The sequence below is a fragment of the Natrix helvetica genome (assembly GCF_964273705.1).
Source record: "Natrix helvetica genome assembly, chromosome: 1".
In the NCBI taxonomy this organism is placed as follows: domain Eukaryota; kingdom Metazoa; phylum Chordata; class Lepidosauria; order Squamata; family Natricidae; genus Natrix; species Natrix helvetica.
This window is the reverse complement of record NC_138548.1, coordinates 322,257,265-322,280,440: the sequence shown is the minus strand read 5'-3', so window position 1 is coordinate 322,280,440 and position 23,176 is coordinate 322,257,265.

The window sequence follows — 23,176 nt, the reverse complement described above, 5'->3', positions numbered from 1 at the left end:
GTCTTTGCTTGTCAGAAGATTGCAGGAGAGGATCGTGTGACCCCAGGACACTGAACCCATCATAAATATGAGTCAGTTGCCAAGCATCTGAACTTTGATCACATGATCATGGGGATGCTGCAATGGTCATAAGTATGAAAAACAGTCATGTTACTATTTTCAATCCTCTTCTAACTTTGAATGGTCACTAAATGAATTGTTGGAAGTGAAGGATGACCTTGATTGGGCCAAACATATTTTTTCTACCTGTTCTTTCATTTGGGGAGTGGGATTCCTAAAATCAGGATTCTTATTTTTTCCACTAACTATGGGATTTTTCTTCATAGAATAGAATAGAATAGAATCATTGGAAGGAACCTTGGAGGTCTTCTAGTCCAACTCCCTGCTTAGGCAAGAAACCCTACACCACTTCAGACAAATGATTATCCAGTCTCTTCTTAAAAACTTCCAGTGTTGGAACATTCATAATTTCTGGAGGCAAGTTGTTCCACTGATTAATTGTTCTAACTGTAGGAAATTTCTCTTCAGTTCTAAGTTGTTTCTCTCCTTGATTAGTTTCCACCCATTGCTTCTTGTTCTACCCTCAGGTGCCTTGGAGAATAGTTTGACTCCCTCTTCTTTGTGGCAACCCCTGAGATATTGGAACACTGCTGTCATGTCTCCCCTAGTCCTTCTTTTCATTAAACTCGACATACCCGGTTCCTGCAACCTTTCTTCATATGTTTTAGCCTCCAGTTCCCTAATCCTCTTCGTTGCTCAATCTTTTTTTTTTCTGTGTGCAGTTATTACATTTATTTCGATGCTATGAACTGGAGAAATAATTTCTTAAACATGAAATAAAGCTATGGAGATATGACTGAAATCATAAATCTGCTGCCAGTTCCCAGAAGAATCTGTGGGATATTAAAAAAGATGTATCAGTCATTACAAGCATTATAATCAGAGCTCTATGAACTATAACAAAAGCACTAAATAAGAGGCAAATAGATGGAAAGACAAAGTTAATAAGCCAAGTAAGATGGCAAGACTAAATAATAAACACATTATGATGGGTGGGGGTGGGGTAGGGGGAGGAACCATTTAAAGCTATGTGGGAGTTTTGCAAATTACCACAAAATATATAGTAGGTCAAATCCTATTTAGCCCTTGGAATGCTACATGTAGGCCTTTTAAAAGACATATTTCAGAAGGATTCTAATTCAGTACTCTTATTAGGTATATAAAAAAATATCAGTGAAAGATAGAGGAGAAGGAGAAAAAGTCCATCTAATACAGCAGCTGCATTCATGGTGATGGGATGCGGGAGGGAGGCTCCATACCCCAAACCCCATCCTTTTTATATATATGTTGACAGTACATGCACAAAAAGGACTTCAATCACATTACCAGAACTACCATTTTGACTTTTCTGACACTCCCCCTGCCCCTGTTAGATATCTTTGCTGTAGAAATATAAAGAAATATATTTTCAAAAATAAAATGCTAGTAGAATTGAGATATCAAACTGTGGGGTCCTTCGAGCTATCTGACCTTGGTAGTTTTCTTGCAGACATTTCATTACCAAACTAGGTAACATCATCAGTGCCAGTCTGCAAGAAAACTACCAAGCTCAGAGAGCACCAAATATCCCGTAGTTCAACACTGAGCTACAAATATTCTTTCCCCTAGCTATCAAACTTGATCTTCATCCACAAATGTAGTTCTGTGCTATTGATGTGCTTAATTTTTTATATTTAAGAGTCTTGGTGGTGCATAAGAGCCTTGGTGGTGCAGTGCTTAGAGTGCAGTACTGCAGACTACTTCTGCTGACTGCTGGCTGCCTGCAATTTGGCAGTTCAAATCCCACCAGGCTCAAGGTTGATTCAGCCTTCCAAGATGAGTAAAATGAGGACCCAGATTATTGGGGGCAATATGCTGACTCTGTAAAACCACTTAGAGAGGGCTGTAAAGCACTGTAAAGTATTTAAGTCTAAGTGCTATTGCTATTGCTATTGTTATCCTTAATCTAAGGAATTTGTATTTATTCAATAAAAAACCACAGAAACTAAAGGCAGCATTGCCTTGCACAGTGCTTTAATGTAATCAACAGCCCTTGTATTATCTTTGTCATCATTAATGTTTCAATAGTAACATACTAACTATACATTCTTTTTCATTAACCCAACTTATGTTTTACATTTATCTCCGGTGGGAATATGATGTAGGTTGTTTCTTATAGAGTATCTCTGCCCCTGATGTTAGACACCCTGCTCCCTGTTCTCCAAAGATAGGGTGAGTTGCAGGTGCAGTTTTTCAAAAGTTCAGGGAAGAATTCAAAATGTTTAATCAAGAAAATTTCCTTTCTTAACAGTCAGCATTGCAGGGAGTAAGAAAGATGATCATGATGGAAATATGTAGGAACTGTTACCAAGACAAAAGTTTTAGTTAAACCCCAGATGACTGGAGGGAGTTATTGTAACTTCAAACATATCTAACCTACTTTGAGTTAATTGGCTGAGGTGGTTGACTTTTTCCTAATACCTATTTCATGACTTAGTTATGAATGTTGAATAAACAGAGCCAAACAGAATACACTGACCCTTTAAAGGTACAGTATCCACTCAGTAGAGAACCAGTTAGGTGCAGTGGTTAAGGTGTCAGTGATGGGATTCAATTTTTTTTACTACCGTTCTGTGGGCGTGGCATGGCTTGGTGGTGTGGTGTGGGCGTGGCTTGGTGGGCATGGCAGGAGAAGGATACTGCAAAATTCCCATTCCCTCCCCACTCCTGGGGGAAGAATACTGTAAAATCTCCCTTCCCTTCCCACCCTCTCCAGGGCAAGGATACTGTAAAATCCCTATTACCTCCTCACCCCCCCTAACCTGCTTTCCAGCTCCGTTCTCCTGTGCAAGGCAACAGAAGAAGATCCAGCTGATCAGCTGGCACCGAGGAGGCAGAAATAGCTGGGGGTGGAGTTATCCAGAGGTGGTATTTGCCAGTTCTCTGAACTACTCAAAATATCTACCACTTCGCGAGAACCAGTCAGAATTGGCTGAATACTACCTCTGGCGTCAGTCTAAAAACCAAGAGAGTGCTAGTTCGGCTTTGGGCACAAAGGCAGCTGGGTGACCTTGGGCCTGTCACTTTCTCTCAGTTCTAGGGAAGAGACAAGGCAAGGCACTTCTGAAAAACCTTGCTTTGAAAACTGCAAGGATTTGTCTAGGCCAGTGGTGGGCAACCTTTTTTTTCAACTGAGCCAAATCTCGCCAAAACCACGATTGAAATTTACTTTGAGAGCCACATTTTTAAAACCGAAAATACATAGGATGGTACACTGGTTTTAGTTTCAATAAGTTTTTATTGAGAATATTCTGCATGCAAGTATCCACATAGGTCGGGAGGATACAAATAACACAACTAATAAAACAAAAACTTTAGAACGATATTATTTATCGATAACGTTAAATTCCGTAAAATTTGCCTTACAATGTAGAGAAAATTACATCCTGAGATTGACTGACAAAGTCACAACCACTAATGTGAACATTGGCCTTGCATTTCCTTGGATAGTTTGAGTAAGTCAGGTTTGTATGTTGTTGTTTTTAATTTCATCTCTCTCTCCCACTTTCTTTCTTTTTTTCTTTTTCTTTCTTTCTCTCTCTCTGGCTCTTTGTCTCTCTCTCCCTCCCTCCCCCATCTCTGTCACTCTGTGTGTGTGTGTGTGTCTGTCTGTCTCTCACTCACTCTGTGTGTGTGTGTGTCTGTCTCTGTCTCTCCCTCTGTCTCTCTCCCCTCCCTTCCTCTCTCTCTGTCACTCTGTGTATGTGGGTGTGTCTGTCTCTCACTCATTCACTTAATCACTCACTCTGTGTGTGTCTCTCTCTGTGTCTGTCTATCTTTCTCTCCCTCCCTCCCCCTCTCTGTCTCTCTCTGTCTCTGTGTGTGTGTCTGTCTGTCAGTCTCTCTCTGATTCCCTCCCTCACTCCCTCTCTCTGTTCCTCTCTCTGTCTGTCTGTCTCACACACACACACACACACACACACACACACACTGTGGTCACCTTGTTGAGTGTTCCAATCACATTTGAAACACTCAACAACTGGCCTGCATTTATGGTATTTTGCAGCATTCTGCAGTCATAGGACCAAAATTGGTTGTCACTCGCCCGGGCTTTTGCAGAAGCTTCCCTCCGAAGCCCAAGAGGAGGGAGGGGAGCGGGCACCCGGCACACAGAAGAGCCGCATTAAAGGGTGTAAAGAGCCGCATGTGCCTCCCGAGCCGCGGGTTGCCCACCACTGGTCTAGGCAGTCTTCAATAATTGAACAAGAAAAAAGTACACTAAGTAGAACCTTTAAGAACAACTTTGCCAGATCAAGCCAACCTGAGGTCTCTGGGAAGCTCATAAACAAGAAAGAAAGCTTCTTCACTCTTGCTGCTGTTGCCTTGTAACCAGCATTTTGAAGGATGTTCCCTCTAACCTGAGTCTTCAAGATTGATAGACTTATCCTTCATGAATTTATCCAGTCTGTCCAGTCATCCAAATGAGCAGTCTTCATGGCATCATTTGTAATTGATTCTACAAGTTAATTCTGCCTTCTATGAAGTTATAATATATATCTTTTACTTGTTCTAAAATTCCTTCCAGTTAGGCACTCTGAATGGTTCCTGTTCGTAGTGTTTTGAGAAAGAAAAAATAATCGATTTCTTTATGCTTCCATATAATAAGAGCCATGGTGGTGCAGTTATTAGAATGCAGTACTGGCGGCTAATTCTGCTCACTGCCAATAGTTCAATTCACACCAACTTAAGGTTGACCCAACCTTCCATCCTTCCAAGGTCAGTAAAATGAGGACCCAGATTGTTGGAGGCAATATGCTGACTCTATCAACCACAAGAGGGTTGTAGAACACTGAGAAACATCATATAAATCTGCTATTGCTATTAAATGAGTGTTGTGATGCAAGCACCATTCTTTTAATTTAAACACTGTAATACTGTACACACATACAAAAAAGGCCAGTGTTTGTGTTATTACAACTACACTTGTTTTCTATCTCTCTCTTTTTTACTTTTATCCGACTTTTTCATATTCAACTCAAGGCAGCAAACATACCTAATACTCTTCCTCTTCTATTTTCCCCACAACAACAAACCTGTGAGCTAACAAGAGTCCAAAATTACCCAGTGAATTTTTTATGTCCAAGGTGGGACTAGAACTCCCAGTCACCTTAACCACTACACCAACTGGCTTTCATTTTAATAAAATTGTCAAATTCGGTGAACATCTCTAATCTCAATGGTGTGTCTCCCAGTTATTTTTCTTTCTAAGCCAAAATGTCCCGCACATTCTATCACTTCCTCGAAGCGAAGGTGCTCGAGTTCCCTAATCATTTTGGTTGCCCTCTTCCGTACCTTCCATAGCTCAGTTATATTCTTTGTCAAATTCAGGTACCTGAATTGTATACAGTATTCTGATTGTGTAGCTGTATGACAGATCTACATTAAGAGCACGATAATATTAGCATTTTCCCATTCCTTTTTTCTCCTAGTGTAAAATTAGCCTATTTTCATAACTGCCAGGCAGTAAATTAGCATCCTCACTCCACTATGCTCCCAATATCTCTTTTGTGATTAGTTACAGTCAGTTCAGACCCCATCGATATATATGTGAAGTCTGTATTTTCATCTAGTGTACCTGAGGTTTTATTATCTCAGACTGAATACTCTGCTCTCATCCAATAAGAGTTGCATTATTTCTTGCCCTTTCATATTGAGCTACCTAAATTTTTATATTTTGCACTCCTGCTAGGATCCCTAATGCAAAACAGTGGAGCACACAGACATACTGTACGAAGGTTGGGACAAAAGAGCCAGAGGTATTGCTATTTTAGTCATAAAGGGAACATCATCTGGTGCTAGAGATTAAATAAGCCAGGAAAGGGAAAAAGAAATGTTCTGGGCAGCTGGCTTTACAAACAGCTGTAAATTGAAGTTATACAATTAGATCATTAAACCAATTCAGTCAGAATGAAGAGACAAGATTCCTATTGGGAAACGGGATTCAAAAGAGAAGTCAGAAAATGATCAAAATGGTGGAGATCATGGATTCAAAGGGAGAAGTAGATGCTACATCATTTAAATTCAAGTGAAAAACAGTGATATGGTCAAAGCAGAAATCAAGGAGTCCAATTTAGGGCAAACAAGAACAGGTTATAGCAGGCAGTTCAGTGGTGAGGTTCAAAAAGTTTTACTACCGGTTTTGTGGGCGTAGCTTGGTGGGCGTGGCAGGGGAAGGATACTGTAAAATCCACATTTCCTCCCCACTCCAGGGGAAGGTTACTGCAAAATCCACATTTCCTCCTGATCAGCTGGGACTCAGGAGGCAGAGAATAGATGGGGGTGGGGCCAGGCAGAGGTGGTATTTACCAGTTCTCCAAACTACTCAAAATCCACTACCGGTTCTCCAGAACTGGTCAGAACCAGCTGAATACCACCTCTGAGGCAGCGTACTGGTCACTAAAGCTCTCAGCTTCTACATTTGGGGGTTATCAGCCCTAATTACATATTATTTGCATATTACTTACAAATGGCTCTATCCATGTTTTGGTTTCTGCCACCAAGTTGAATTGTTTCTTATGGTTTTCTGTCTATCTGCAGCTGGTGATTCTCTTTTAGGCTAGTTAGGCTGGTCTTTAATTCAAAGACAAAAAGTGTATGAGAAGGGCTGAAATGCAATCTGAAATAACTTTTTCAACATCACTAGCCTGAGCCTATTGTATCAGAGCTGCTAATGGGATGACACTTTCTGTGTCACCTTGGTGAGAAGCCCATTTGTGTTCCATTTCTTCATCCAAAGAGAAATCATAGGCTGGCGCCATATCAGGAAATGAGAGCGCTCATGAATATTTTCTTTCTGATTTACTTTCCAACCGATTGCTTGAATGAAAAACTACTGGGCCATAAAATGCTGTTCTTTATTTCCAGGTGAGTAACTTGAAAAGCCTTTGTGATCTGGGATTTAAGACTGGATGGATGAGTTGATTTGGTTTGTGCAATTGAAACCAGGTTGAGCTAAACCAACTGGGGGGATGGGTTTAAGCCAATTTGACCCATTCTTGCTCCCACCACCACCACCATAAAAGCAATACTGAGTGGGCCGTGAGACATTATTGCAGGGAATTATTGGGAAGAAACATGATATTCCTTTTAAAGAAACAAGGGAGAAGAATAAAGAAACAAGTCAATCCTGGAAAAAAGGAAAGCATGAGAAATAAATTCAAAATAACTCTGCCATGAGTCTTCTTCAAATAAGAGGGAAACTAACAGCTTTCTGTCAAAGATTTTGTTGTTATTATAACCTACAACAATGCTTTTTAACCTTAGTAAGTTTAAAATGTGTCTGGGGAAATCTGGGAGTTGAAGTCCACACAATTTAAAGTCGCTGAGGTAGAGAAAACATTGCCCTTCAACAACAAAGTAGCAAATCCTGTACTCCTTGCTGTCTCTTTTTCCTGACCTGTCCTAATTTAAATGTCTGACAATTATCATGCATCCATTTTCCTGGCTAAAGGCAATAATAAAACTGAAATTGAACCATGCATTCTTCCTTTTTACTATATTGCAGCTCTTTTATTGTAGCTCTCTGCTTAGCAGAGGTGCCATACAATTACGCATGCTTTGACAGGGTGCCATACAATTACGCATGCTTTGCAAATTTTTGAAGAAAGTGTTCTGTGTACCACCTGCAAAGCTTAACAACTTTTCAGGACCACTCGGAGACAGTGAAAAAAATATTTCTTTAAAGCGTGAAAAAAAGGCTACTTCGATGAATAGCAGAGAGGTGCTTTTGTAAAGCTCGCGGATGATCCAAAGCAATTTCCCCCCCAAAATAATTTTCAAAACACCCAGACCTACAGTGTGCACTTGGTAATTAATGGAACTTCAAAGTAGATTTGGGATTCTGTTAATATACTACCCATTCCACTCCTCAACAATGTCCTTGCCTGGTGTTGTGGTGGTGATGATTCATCTCAATAAAATAGTATTGGGTGGTATAATCATTCACCTTGAAGCAATCTGATCCCTGACTCCATAGCCAACACATCTTAACATCTGGAGCAGCTATAACAGTAAGAAACTTAGCTTAATCACCATTCTACCCAAGCTAGATAATAGTCTCCTGATGATGCCCCATTACCTTAGCCCAGGAGTGTCAAACTGGATTTCTTTGAGGGCTGGATCAGTACTGTAGTTTTCCTCCGCAGGCTGGCTGGGAGGGAAAGACAGGACGGACACCTTCTACAGCACCCTGCTGGCCAAAATGGGGCATGGGAGGGCTGCACACACCCCACCCGTCATGTCCCATTTTTGGCCTGGACAGCTTTCTGCAGCACTTTGCCAGCCAAAACAGTGTGCCCCATTTTGACTGGCAGGGTGCTGCAGGAGGTCGTCCAGGCCGAAAACAGGTCACGGAAGCCCTATCTTCATTAGCAGAGGCACCGTGGGCCAGTCCTTTGCTATTAAATCTGACCCCATGGGCCAGATTTAAGTACCCCATGGGCCTTGATTTTGACATGCCTGTCTTAGCGCAGGGTCTTGAAATCCCAACAGCAGTCAAGGTCAGAGATAAACCTGAGTGAATTGACGTTCTTCTTCTCTAATTATGCAAGATGCCCCGTACTAGCTTTGCAGCAGGAAGACTGAAAAGTTGTATTGGTGGAGGAAGTCAATAAATTGGGGCAGTTTATACAATGCAAACCAATGCTGCATAATCTCTAGATTGTTTGTTGTTAGTTGCGAAGTCGTGTCCGACCCATAGTGACCCCATGGACAATGTTCCTCCCGGCCTTCCTGTCCTCGACCATTCTCTGGAGTTCATTTAAGCTCACGCCTACTGCTTCGGTGACTCCATCCAACCACCTCATTCTCTGTCATCCCCTTCTTCTTTTGCCCTCAATCTTTCCCAGCATTAGGCTCTTCTCCAGTCAGTCCTTTCTTCTCATTAAGTGGCCAAAGTATTTGAGTTTCATCTTTAGGATCTGGCCTTCTAAAGAGCAGTCAGGGTTGATTTCCTCTAAGATTGACCGGTTTGATCACCTTGCAGTCTAAGGGACTCACAGGAGTCTTCTCCAGCACCATAGTTCAAAGTCCTCAATTCTCTGGCGCTCAGCCTTTCTTATGGTCCAACCTTCACAGCCCTACATTGCAACTGGGAAAACCATAGCCTTGACTATTTGCACTTTTGTTGGCAGGGTGATGTCTCTGCTTTTTAGTATGCTGTCTAGCTTTGCCATAGCTTTCCTCCCCAGGAGCAAGCGTCTTTTAATTTCTCTAGGTGGTATTCACCAAGGAAAGAAAATAAACAATAAAGTATTTTATTAATAAAATGTCAGAGTTCTATGGATGTTAATAATATTTATCATCTCACTAGGACAGATGTAAGGAGCATAAGTTCTAAGTAGTAGCATGTGCAGCAGAAGGAGTTAGCAGAATAAATACTAAGCCACAGATATACGGGCTAGCCTCTGATCCAGGCATCCTTTAACACAACTCAGTCTGTTGGGTGCCTCTCTTCAGGTTTATTTCATAGCAATTGCTTCATGAATATTTGTAGTCTCAGAAGAAAGTGACTCCACTCTGCCTCTTAATCAGTAGGCTGGAAAATTGGTTTACATTATGTTGAGTTGAATTTAATAGGAAGCAATGGCTTCTAGTTATGTATAATGATGTTTATTAGTCTTCCAGAAGGAATAGGCATCCATATTTTCCAGAATCTCTGAAATGAAACAAATCTCATGGAGGGAGAACAACAAGCATCACTTGCAAATATTGTCTGCCTGTTCCTTGATAGAGTCTTACAAAGGAGGATACTGAAAATAAATTTTAGAAAAGAACAGGAAAGACTTCAAACTTTAGTAAGACTGGGAGAGGTTGCCGAAAGAACACCAGTAACTAGTTTCTCGATGTGGTTAATCAAATCAAATAAGAGATAATTTTATGTTATTTATATTATTCCCACAATTTAGCTCCATCTGGTATTTTCCAGATTGCTAATATTTAGAAATGCCTCTTTCCTGAGAGAGATGGCTTTCATAAGACTCAGCAGACTAAAATACTCACCCAATCATTTACATAGAGGATTAGCAATTTGTTAGTTTCATCATGCTTGAATAACAGGATTTGTCAACCGGAAGCTTCAGGAAGCTTGAGGCCCTGCAAACATTTTTGTGGACATTTGAGAGCAAAGGCTCGATTACTTGGGATTATTTTAATGAGGAAGTTGCAAAAAAGAAATTCATCAGTATTGGGACTAGGCAAATTTTCAGAAGGGTAATATTAAAGCCACTGCTTAAAGCATTAAAGCATCTTCTCTTGTTGAAGGGTCAGCTTGGCTTCTGTTGAAGACCTGCCTGGACTTGCATTCCTTTGCTTCAGTAACAATCCTGGAATGGCTAACTATGTGCACACACATGCTCTGAAATGGTATGAATGCGAAGAAAGAGGCCCTGCTGAGTTGTTAACAGGATAAACTAAGAGTTGAACTTAAATGTTTCATATCTTCAAAATGTGTGTGTGTACATTGTACACTAACCATAGTGTACAATGGTTAAGATTCTGAGTTTGACACCTGGGTTCAAGACCCAAGAGCCCTCTGATGGAGTGAGCTCCTGTTACTTGCCCCAGCTTCTGTCCCCCTGTATAGCCATTCTGACCACATAACCATGGAAATATATTCGGATAACACTGGCTTCCTCGGCTAAGAAACGGAGATTAGAACCGCTTCCCAGACACAAGTGGATGGGGGAAGCTTTTACCTTTATTTTACTTTCTTCAGAGTTAAAGAAGCTTCTTTGATGAGAAGCAAAACATCCTCAAAGAAAAACCAGAAAGTCCCGTTGCTTCTTTAAAAAGCACCTTTGGGACTTTTATCATTATATTCTCAGAAGACATTAGAAGTCATTCTTAGTATCTATCCACTCTCTCCGTCTCCCTCGCCTAAGACCATCGGAAAACACATATTTTTGAAAAAATACGGAAAACATAAAATAATTTTATGGTTGGAGGTCACCACAACATGGGGAACTGTATTAAAGGGTCATTAGGAAGATTGAGACCCACTGGCCTAGAGGAACATACATCGTAATATGGAACAAATCCATATCATAAGCTGTAATCTAGAAATGGTTTTCAGTTTGAATTGAATTTTATGCAAGGTTTGCTGTTATGATATGAAACTATTCTAGAGGTTGAAGCACATTCGCTCAACTCAGCCATTCTTTTACTGAAAGAATCAAACAGTCTTTGTATTATTACTTAATTACAGCCTTCAAAATGTTAAACATTGTATATCTCCAGCCACCAAAAGGTTACCCATTCTTGCCTTAGGAAGTGAAGATATAATAACTAGCTGTTGACATGCATCAAGATCATGTCACAATAATATATTTTGACATATTCCAGAATATAAACTTTGTCAGGAAGCAGAGACTGAAATGGTCATCAGAATATGGGAACCACATCATAATCCCCATTCCATCATAAAATTCACCAGTCAAATTAATTTGCTGGGATACTGTTACCCATTTTCTTCACATAGCATGGTGACTCCGTTCCCTGAGGTCCTTAACATAAGGTGACCAGATTTTAACATTGGTAAAGCGGGACACCATTGACCGGGAGGGGGGGGGGTTCTTGATTAAAAATTTGGTCTATATCCTTGCACCCCTAACCCTTTAGGGAAAAAAAAACCCCAGGGGTCTTCAAACCTGACAGCTTTAAGACTTGTGGACTTCAACTCCCAGAATTCCTCCTCCAGTCATGTTGCGGCGACATCACCTGCATGGATCTGCTCCATCTTTGGGTTTTTTCACCAGGGGCAGGGTTGTCGCTGAAGATGCCGACGAGCCCCCGCCACCACCAGAATAACTGCTGCCTCCTCCTCCTCCTCCTCCAACAGCATTACCACATTTTCTGCCCGGCGCTGCGGCTGAGGTGAAGCTGCCAAAGCTCCTGCTGGCGCCTCCGCCCGTGGCAGCAGTGGCGGTGCCACCCCCTCCACTCAGAGCACCTGAGCTGGGCCCCGTGTTATCCCTGCCGCCTCCTCCTTCTCCACCGTGCTTTTGAGAAGCCATGAGGCATTTTTTTCCTGCTCCCGCCACCTCCTCCGCCTTCCTACTGGCTCCCGCGGCCTCATGGCTCCTCAAAAGCACAGCAGAGGAGGAGGGGGCAGGGGTAATGCGGGGCCCAGCTCAGGTCCTCCAAGCAGAGGGGGAGGCGCCGCTGCCACAGGCAGGGGCGCCAGCGGGAGCTTTGGCGGCTTCACCTCAGCCGCAGTGTCGGGCAGCATATGTGGTGGTGCTGTTGGAGGAGGAGGAGGAGGCAGCAGCAGCAGTTATTCTACTGGCAGCAGGGGCTTTGGGGGTTCACTTCAGCTGCAGCGCCAGGCGCAAGCAGCTAGGACTGCTGTCCACAAAGGACCTCCCCAGGCTTGCTTTGCTGAACACGGGTTGACTGACAATAGTTTGAGCGGGCACGGCCAGTGCAAACTACCGTCAGTTGCCTCACGCTCATCAAAACAAGTCTGGGGAGGTCCTTTGCGGGCGGCCAGTTCCGCCTGCAAAGGACCTCCCCTGCTTCCGGAGCCTGTGACAACAGAAATCACTGCGTGGCAGTTGCAAACTGCTGCGCGGTGTTTTCTTGCCACGTGCACGGCCACGCACCTTACCAAAAATTGGGACTTCTTTAAAACGCCGCGGGACAAATTATTAAAAAGCGGGACTGTCCCGCCAAAAGCGGGACGTCTGGTCACCTTACCTTAACAAGGCAGTTTATACACAAAGTCAGGTTTATCCATTATTGTGATAATGAGCAAAATATAGTGACATCATGCTGACAAAACGGATGTTGTTTTGCTGGAACCACTGTGGCAAAAAATGAAACTCTGCAGATATACGTTTACGGAACCTTATTCCTTAGGAAAGCTAATTAGTGTCTGCCTAGTGTTTGAATCAAACATGATTTTACTGCCATCTTTTGGAAAACAGATAAACAGCAGAGGAACTGGCAGGCTGCTAGATGCATCTGGACTGGAAAGGATTAAATATTTAATTCCACAATGATGACAAATGAGAAAATGCTGATGACTAGTACAATAGAGGGAAAAGATTAAGGTCACTGTGACGATGAAGGCAGAAATTCTGTAGGAACAATTAGATCTAAGAAACGTGACTCCCGTCTTCTGCTGTACTGTAGCAGTAGCCTTGATTAACATTAATAGATTTCTTCGCTAGAGTAAGGACAAGGTCTTTATAAGAAATACATAAAAATAAAACTATTTTTATAAAACCCAGTGTCAGGCCTGCAGCCAGTTCCTTTTGGGATCTTTGGACTGCCACACTAAAATTCTATTCTACTATGCTGTTTCATTAGTGGGGAATTGGGAGAGGGAATAGTAAGGCGTAGAATGTGTTGTTGTCAAAATAAAAATTCCTTTCTAGAATCCAAGGTCATCCTTTGTCTCTACACCTCTGCACCTGACCGGAACTGGATGGGTGGAACTACCAGCATGGCAATGGAAGATTGGACCATGTGATGGACTTGTGGGTGTGGGGGTGAGATCATGAACTCTCAACTGGGTGGGGAAAATCCAGGAAGCTCAGATTCAGGATTTTCCCAGATGTGCCAACATGTCTCTATTAATAAATTGGAACTTTGAGAAATACTTTGTCTTGGACTCTGATTTAATTTTGGATGTTATTTGGAACCCTGATACCCAGATGCAGTCGTAAAATTAGCTAGAATTATGGATAATACTTTGTTAATTTCCTTGGGAATTTTTTTTAATGGGAATTTTTTTCAGGGGCAAATACTAGTTGAGAATAATGTTCAGAACGAAAACACTCACTGTTCCTGCCAGTTCTTATTCCTGTGCAAGGACCACACAACCCACTTTGTGGTCAGATTCTCAGCTTTAGAAAAGAGCCTGAGGCACTTTCTCTCAGTCTGGTTAGGGAACTCAACTGTGCTCATCTGGATTCTGAACATGAACCAGAAAAAATAAATAAACCAAAGCCCAGATTCCTGTTAGCTACCATGGGACCAAAAGAGGATTGCACTTTCAAAAACCTATAAATGAACAGATATGCTAAACGCCCTAGAAATCCATGTAGGAGATTCAGAACGACTTTTGGAGCTGTATCTACTTGTTAGCATTTGAATCATGTTTTAGCTTTTGACTAGAATAGAACATTTGTAGGCAGGGTTTTGACTGCTATTAAGAGATGATGAATAAGACCTTTTACAGATCATCTTCAACTTGAAACTATTCGTTTAACAACTGTTCAAAGCTATATCACTGGAAAAAGTGACCCACAACTCATCTGTTTCTATGATAATATGCCATGGCCAACTTGCCAAGGCTAACTCGCCATAGCCAACTTGCTGCAGGACAACTTGCCACAGCCATCTCGCCATAGGACAACTCACTGCAGGACAAGAGTTACACTAACATCAAAGAAATGGGGGAATAGAATCATGAAAGAAAGGATGCAGGAGGAAGGACAGGCTGGAATGTGAATGGTAAGAATTAAAATATTTTTTATTTATTTTAAATAATTAAATAAAGGTAAAGGTAAACGTTCCCCTCGCACACATGTGCTAGTTGTTCCTGACTCTAGGGGACAGTGTTCATCTCCGTTACAAAGCCAAAGAGCCAGTGCTTTCTGAAGACGTCTCCGTGGTCATGTGCCCAGCATGACTAAATGCTAAAGGCACACAGAACGCTGTTACCTTCCCACCAAATGTGGTCCCTATTTTTTCTACTTGCATTTTTACGCGCTTTTGAACTGCGAGGTTGGCGGAAGCTGGGACAGGTAATGGGAGCTCACTCTGTTACACGGCGCTAGGGATTCAAACCACTGAACTGCTGACCTTCTGATTGACAAGCTCAGCGTCTTAGCCATTGAGCCACTGCGTAATTAAATAGCATTGTTAAATTGTCCCACAGCGAGTTGCACTGCAGCAAGTTGGCCATGCCGAGTTATCCCCCAGTGAGTTGGTGGGGGTGAATTGGCCAGGGTGAGTTGGCCATGTTCAGTTGGTTGCAGCAAGTGGCTATAGCAAGTTGTCCCACCCCCAATTGGTCTGCAAACTTACAAACATTGCAGCATCCCTGTGGCCATGTAATCAGAATTCAGATGCTTGGCAATGGGCATGTATTTACAATGGTTGCAGCATGTGATTGCCGTTTGTGACCTTCCCAGCTGGCTTATGACAAGCAAAGTCAAAGGGGGAAGCCAGATTTGCCTAGTGTGCTCAACAACTGTGATTCATGCTGAACAACTATGGCAATAAAAAAAGGTTGCAAAATTGGGCACAGCTTACTTAACAACCATCTTGCTTAGCAATGGAAATTCTGGTCCCAAAGTTGGGTCATAAATTGAGGTCTACCTGTGTAGAAGTCAGACCAGAGGATTGCAAACAACAGGTAGTTGTTGACTTATGACCACAATCGAGCCCACAATTCCTGTCACTAAGTGAGACATATGCTAAGTGAGTTTTGCCTCATTTTACCACCTTCCTTGACACATTTGTTAAGTGAATCACTGCAGTTGTTCAGTTAGTAACATGGTTGTTAAGTGAATCCGGCTTCCCCATTGACTTTGCTTATCAGAAAGTCGCAAAGGGGGATCAGGTGACCCCAGGATACTGCAACCGTCATAAACATGAATCAATTGTGAAGCATCTGACTTTTGATCACATGGCTTTGGTCATAAGTATGAAAAATGGTCATCAGTCACTTTTTTCAGCGCCATTGTCACTTCAAACCGTCACTAAATGAACTGTTGTTAAGTCAAAGTCTACCTGTACATTCAGATGTTACAAAAGAAGTGTCAATATTGTTATTTGTTTCAAACAACCTATGGAAATATGAGCTCTTGTTCCTTATTTTGCCCCCCTCCCAAAAGATTTTGCCTCCCAAGGAGTTTTGAGCTTCCACTGATGATAGCATATTCGCTCATTATTGTGTGTCTCATGCTTTTGCCCCACCAAATAGATCAGGATTAGGGTTATCAATCCATGGTGGATGGTTCCCTCTGCAAATTTATGTACTCATGCTACCATCATAACATGAATATTGCACCAATAGATTCTGTCTGCAGTAAACCAAAACTTTTGGGGCATGAGATTTTCACCCTAGTGGTGGACTAAACAAAAACAAATGCCAAAATTGCAGGAATCCTATAGTGAGCAGTATCTGTAACAAATTCCGGGCAAAGAATTATAGCTTTTTATGCAAAGGAAAAGTTAGTGACAAAGAATAATTATGAAGTGCACTTCCTCAGAATAGTTCAGCTGACTGTGAGGGATGGAGATAGGGGAGAAGCATAAATAATATTTAACTAGGTCATACATCTGTATCTTACAGTACTTTAAGCTGCCAAGTATAACATCTGACTTCAGTCCTGAAACATTATTTTAGTGCATATCTTTTATAGGTCACCTCCCCCTCCCTTAACAGCCAACTTGCAACTTGCTAATTTTATGAAGTTGTGTCATTAAATTCATATTAAGATCTTGCTAAAATTAGCATGGCGCTGTGCCTGCAGTAAAGACTTTACTTAGCTTTCTTGAAATGATCTAATCAGCAGAGGAACCTGGGAATTGGGGGTCTTTGCAAACCTCCTTCTTTATTTTGTTATGGATGATAAATGACTAAAATATACAGAGTTCATTACTAAATCAGAAAATGAATAAGTCAGAGCGCTGCCTGGGGATGTTCTGGGGTAAGAAGCAGACAGTTACTTTGTCTTATCTAAAGAACTAATAACACGGCAATATTCAGCATTTGAGAGTGTTTCTCACTGCATGTAAAAGAAAAAAAGAAAATCTATAACTGGCAGTTTTTCCTGCCTATCTCTGCAGTGAGGGACAGGAGAATAAGAACTGGACACAAGGCATGCCAGCCTATCAGAACAGCACAGATATTTTTGTAGGTTTCCACAAATGTATATTATATGGATATATTATAGACTTGTAATGTAGTTTATAATTCATAAGATTAATGAACTCTCAGTACCTTTACTTTCATTTTTGTAATTGTTAGTTGCAAAGTCATGTCCGACCCATCATGACCCTATGGACAACATTCCTCCAGGCCTTCCTGTCCTCTACCATCCTCTGAGGTCCATTTAAGCTCACGCTTACTGCTTCAGTGACTCCATCCAGCCACCTCATTCTCTGTCGCCCCCTTCTTTTTTTGCCCTCAATCTTTCCAAGCATTAGGCTCTTCTCCAGTGAGTCCTTCCTTCTAATTAGGTGGCCAAAGTGTTTGAGTTTCATCTTCAGGATCTGATCTAACCTACCACATAATTCTAAGTAATTCTGTTTTTATAATAGAAAAAATCCACTCAGCAGAAAATCTGGAAAACTTGTAGGATCTACCACAGGGGTTTTGATGCAAATACATGAGTTCTGATATTTAGATAATTATGCATTGCTCCCTTTGTCATCTGCTCCACTTCCCCTTGAGGGCAACCACAATTTCCCCCATGATTAGTTTAAGAGATTTTGCATCCTGACTGACTGCTAAGATGAGACCTTTCCTTATGGTGCGTGATGATAGAAACTGGACTGATAGTTGGGTCTTATCTCAGTGATGACAAAATTGTTTCTGTCATCAATCCCTAGGGGGCTGCCACAAAGAAGAGGATGGCAACCTATTCTCCAAAGCACCTGAAGGCAGGACAAGAAGCGATAGATGGAAACTAATCAAGGACAGAAGCAACCTAGAATTAAAGAGAAATTTCCTGACAGTGAGAACAATTAATCAGTGAAACAACTTGCTTCCAGATTGTTCTGCAGGCTCCAACACTGGAGGTTTTAAAGAAGCGATTGGACAATCATTTGTCTGAAATGGTATAGAGTTTCCTGCTTGAGCAGGGGGTTGGACTAGAAGACCCCCAAGGTCCCTCCAATTCTGTTATTTGTTATTTAGTTTCCTTCATGCCAAATTAGGGGCCATGGTTCAAGCTTTATTATATAGAAGGTTATGCCCTCTCACAAAGAGGAAGTCACAGGGCCGCTAGCCTATCTGAGACCACCTTGTTCTACCTGATGGAGTATCAGTCTTGTTCTTGATAGAAATTAGATGCCAATAGGGCAGGAGTGTCAATCTCAATTTAATTGATGGCTGAATCAGGGTTGTGTTTGACCTTGGGGGGGGAAGGGTCATGGCCGAGGAGCCCAATGTAACTTGTGTTGGGGGCGCCTGTGGTGGCCCAAGTGCTTGCCAGCAAAAATGGGCTTCCAAGCTCCATTTCTGGCTGCAACAGCCTTCTGCAACCTCTCCTACAAACCGTCACAGGAGGCTGTCACAGTTGAAAACAGATTACATGAAGGCTGCACGTAGCCCTTGCGAGCTCCATTTTCAGCTGTGATGGCCTCTGTGATGCAACCCTCTGCCAAAGAACTGGTGGGGGGGGGGCTCCATCAGAGGTAGTATTCAGCAGGTTCTGACCAGTTCTGGAGAACCGGTAGCAGAAATTTTGAGTAGTCCGATAAATACCACCTCTGACTGTCCCCATCCCCATCTATTCTCTGCCTCCTGAGTCCCAGCTGATTGGGAAGAAATGGAGATTTTGCAATATCCTTCCCCTGGAGTGGGGATGGAATGGAGATTTTGCAGTACCCCTCCCCTGTCACACCCACCAAGCCACGCCCACAGAACCGGTAGTAAAAAAAATTGAATCTCACCACTGCGTGCAGCCTTTGTTTATGTTGTTTTCAGCTGCACTGGCCTCTTGCAACCTATGTGGCCGTCCCGACGATTGGCCCACTCCAAGAGAAATAGGCTTTCTCTATTTCTCAACAGTCTCTATTGGGAAGGAGATTTTATCAGGGACGTGCGGTCAGGGGAGGCAAGGGAGGCAGAGCCTCACCTCTCTTCATGAAATAATAGTATATAATATTATATAATATTATAATATATATATATATATATATATATATATATATATATATATATATATATATATATATATATATATATATATATATATATATATATATATATATATATATATATATATATATATATATATATATAATATTATATACTATTATTTCATGAATGTTGTCGGCGCTCCCAGATGACGAAGCCACGAAAGCGACTGGGGAACGACGAGAACCTTCCTGCAGCAGAGGCAGGAAGGTTCTCATCGTACCCTAGTCGCTTTCGTGGCTTTGTCATCCGGGAGAGCCGAAAACATTTCTGCCTCCACAGCTCCCGGGCGCGGCCAGACAGATGTAGCCAGAGCGACGCCGAGGCGGTCCGGGCGGACGAAAGAGCGACCGAGCGAGCAATGGAGGTCCTCGGTCGCTCGCCCGCTGCACTGCCTCGGCGCCACTCTGGCTACCTCCGTCCGTCCGTGCCTGCTAGCTGCGGAGGCAGAAATGTCAGCACTCCCGGATGACAAAGCCACGAAAGCGACTGGGGAACGACGAGAACCTTCCTGCCTCTGCTGGACTTGCGCAAAGTCCAGCAGAGGCAGGAAGATTCTCGTCATTCCCCAGTCGCTTTCAAGGACTGTGGAGCGCGAGCCGGCGGAGCACGCTCAGGAAGGCGGGGAATGGAATGACGTGTGCTGGAGGCTGAGGCTGAATGGGACCAGCACACGTGGTCCCATTCCCCGCCTTCCTGATGACGTCACCAGCCTCATCAGCCATAAACCTCACCGCACGTCACTGGATTTTATTATATGTTAATTCATCTTTAATTTTAGTCAACTCAAATAAATAGGCACATCTAAGGCTCTTGTCTCCACAAGAAACCTGTGACGTGGGATGGGCTGAGGACAGAGAGAGAGGGAATGGCCCAAATTCACCCAGCCCACTTTCATTCCTACAGTCTTCCAGTTTGTAGCCAGCACCTTAGCCTCTACTAACATAGAGGTGAACCTTTTTTCTTGCACAATTGCCCTATTGAAAACAGTTTTACTAAAAATTGACCAAGTAAAATGAATTAAATCTACTAGTGTTGTCTTCCAGAAATATAACTGAAATACTGTAAGATTTTTTTAAAGCTCATTGAAGGGAGAGGGTCAGACAGGAAAGAGTAGACCAAGTGAGAATTAGAGTCTTGCAGATAACTTTTAAAAAGTGTTTTTCCATCGTAATAAACCATAAATCAGTTTATTTTCAACACCGTGGTAATGCCCTTGGCTATTGCATTATTACCATAGTAACTATGGTAAGAATAAAGGATTTACTTCAAGGTTAATAGAAAATGACTTAGAATTCACTGTTTAAATAAATGACAATAAAAGTCTAAGTGGTCCAGTAACTAGAGCATAAAAAAAATCTCAAAATCAATTTATTCACAGCCCAACCCAATTCCCAGGTTTAGGATGAGGAAGGTGTATTAGAAATGTTCATTGCCTTGAGATACTTATAAAGTAATAAAGGCAGGATAAAGATCTAATAAAATTACCGACCAATAAAATTTGCAGTATTAACATAAAGCTAATTTGAAATATTTTAATATTTATTTTTTAAAATGCACAAGTCTGCCTTATATGTTGTTCAACTGCTAATCTATCTGTTTAAAAATGCTATGAAAGGAAGGCGGGATACCAATTCAACCAATAAATAAACTATTCTTCCCCTTGTCTTAAGGGAGATGATCAGACCGTGACATCTCTTTTAAGGCAGAGGTGCAAATCAGACTGCACAACTCTGAGTGACCACTAGTCAGCAGAATAGAATTACTGTAGAAATGTTTGTACAGTATCTCTACATCTTTTTGCAATCCAGATTTAAGATACTTAAAGATGTCTTCCCAAGTGCTATTTATCCTATATCTATTTATTTTAAAATGCAAAAAACATGGATCTGAACCCATCTTTTTCTTTTTCTACAATATTCATACTTGGTTAAACAAACAATGGCTTAAACAACACACCAGCTAATTCTAAAATGAGCATTCACATTTTGCTGCTTGGGTCTGCCCAGTGAAATTGTTTGTTTGCCATCTCCTCAGAGAACCACAATTTCACAACTCCAGAAGGTGTCATATCAGAAACTCCCTTTGCAAATCCTTTCATTTCAAAACCATTTTGTGAAGTGATATGGGGAAATAGAAAGGATGTGAACATAACAGGGCTACATTTACTTTCATGGTATAAACGAGAACTGTGTGGGGGTTTTGCTGGACTAAACTCCATAATTGTGGGGAGAATCAGAATAAAACCCAAAGTTGATTTAATGTATAGGTAAATATAATTAAAATGATGCATAGATAATTTGATTATTTTCCATTCGTAACTGTAAACATTTTCTTCTGTCACATTACACATTATAATTTGAAAACAACTTTTGGAAATCCCAGCGGCAGCCTCATAGGCTTTGAGAACTCCTTCAGCCTCATTGTTTCTAATTTTGCACTTCTGTCCTAAATTTTTAGTAATTTCATATTTGCTTGTCAAAATACTAGAAAAAACATACAGATGTATTACAAAATTGTGTTTTAATGTATTACATTTAATGACACTCCCTTGTAATCACGTCTTATCTATTTTAACTAATATTTATATCTTGTTACCGAGAAGGATGCAGTTCTTATATGAAGAGAAAGTAAACTTTATCAGAGAAGAAGAAAATTCATACATGCACTTTTATTTTGAATAATAGCTTGAGTTGAAGAAATTAGTTTTCCTAATATATAAATTTCATATGTTAATGTCAGCACAAAGTCTAGGTAGACCCACAAGTGGAAAACTTAAACATATCTGATATTAGACCTCAAAGTATATTTGATATGATAAAGGGGACGATGTCATTTTACAAAAGCATATATCGTAGTAAATACAATAGAATAAAATGACTTGGAATGGATCTTGTAGGGTTAGGGTTAAACTCACGACCTCACGTTGTCATCACATGACGTATCGTGACCTTTGCTAAACCGGGGTGGGGGTGGCCAGCATGTGATGCATCTGGCCCACAGGCCATGAATTTGACACCCCTGGCCTATACCATTTCTGGCAGATGGTGTCAGTCTCTTCTTCAAAGCTTCCAGTGATGAAGCACCTACAACTTCTGAAGGCAAGCTGTTCCATTGATTCATTGTTCTCACTGTCAGAAAATTTCTCCTTATTTCTGGGTTGAGTCTCCCCTTGATTCGGTTTCCATCCATTATTCCTTGTCTGGCCTTCAGGTCCTTTGGAAAATAGGTTGACCACCTCCTCTCTGTGACAGCCCCTCAAATATTGGAATACTGCTATCAGATTAGCCCTGACACTGCTATCATGTCACCCCTGAAATATTAGCCTTTGTCACAAGAAAAAGTATCCACACTATTTTTAGTTACCATTAGAGTTATAAAACTTTAACAAAAACTTCAAAGGATGACACTGACAGTTTAATCTATTTAGCAAGGTGATTTCATTTTCATGTAAAATTGAGATTAGTTTCAATTTGACAATAGTTTTTCTTCTTGAGGTATTAATTAAAGTAATTTTTCATGTTAATTAATTGGTAGACCTATTTCCGCTGTAGCTAATGAGGTTGGAATGTATCCAAGGGGGTGCGTTAGAATTCCAGGAGTCTGCACCTTGTCTACCTCTCTTCTCAGTTATAGATGAGAAACAGTGGTTACTTTTTTTTTACATTGTGATATGGATTTAATGGTTCCTCCACCTCTAATGTGCTTCATTAGGGCTGCACATCTCCCTAGTAAACAGTAGGGTGCCTCAACTGTTTGTCAGGGCTTTGAAAATGATCTTTGACTGCTCATCAAAGAAAAATCCAGCTCTCACCCATTGATAATGAGCTTGGCCTTATAACAGGGGGTCCACTGAGAAGCCAGTGGCTGTTTCTTTCACAGAAAATGTGTCATTAGACATTTATAAAATGAGCAGCTATTGTGTATTTTCAGATACTTGGCAAAAAGTATGAAAAATAACAAATACATTCGCTCCAATTTACTTAATGGTCAGTATTAATTACTCCACATTTTTAAAGTGCACCAAGCATTTTCCTCCAGCTGTCAAGGACTAATATGTATAGGCTCTTTTTGAGGTAGTACAATGCCATCCAAAAGAAGAGATAGAAGGATCCCAGATCCAGGGGGCCCTAATGCCCCCAAACACTTTTATATACACTATGGCCAAGGAGCATATTATGTGGTAACACTGTCTGG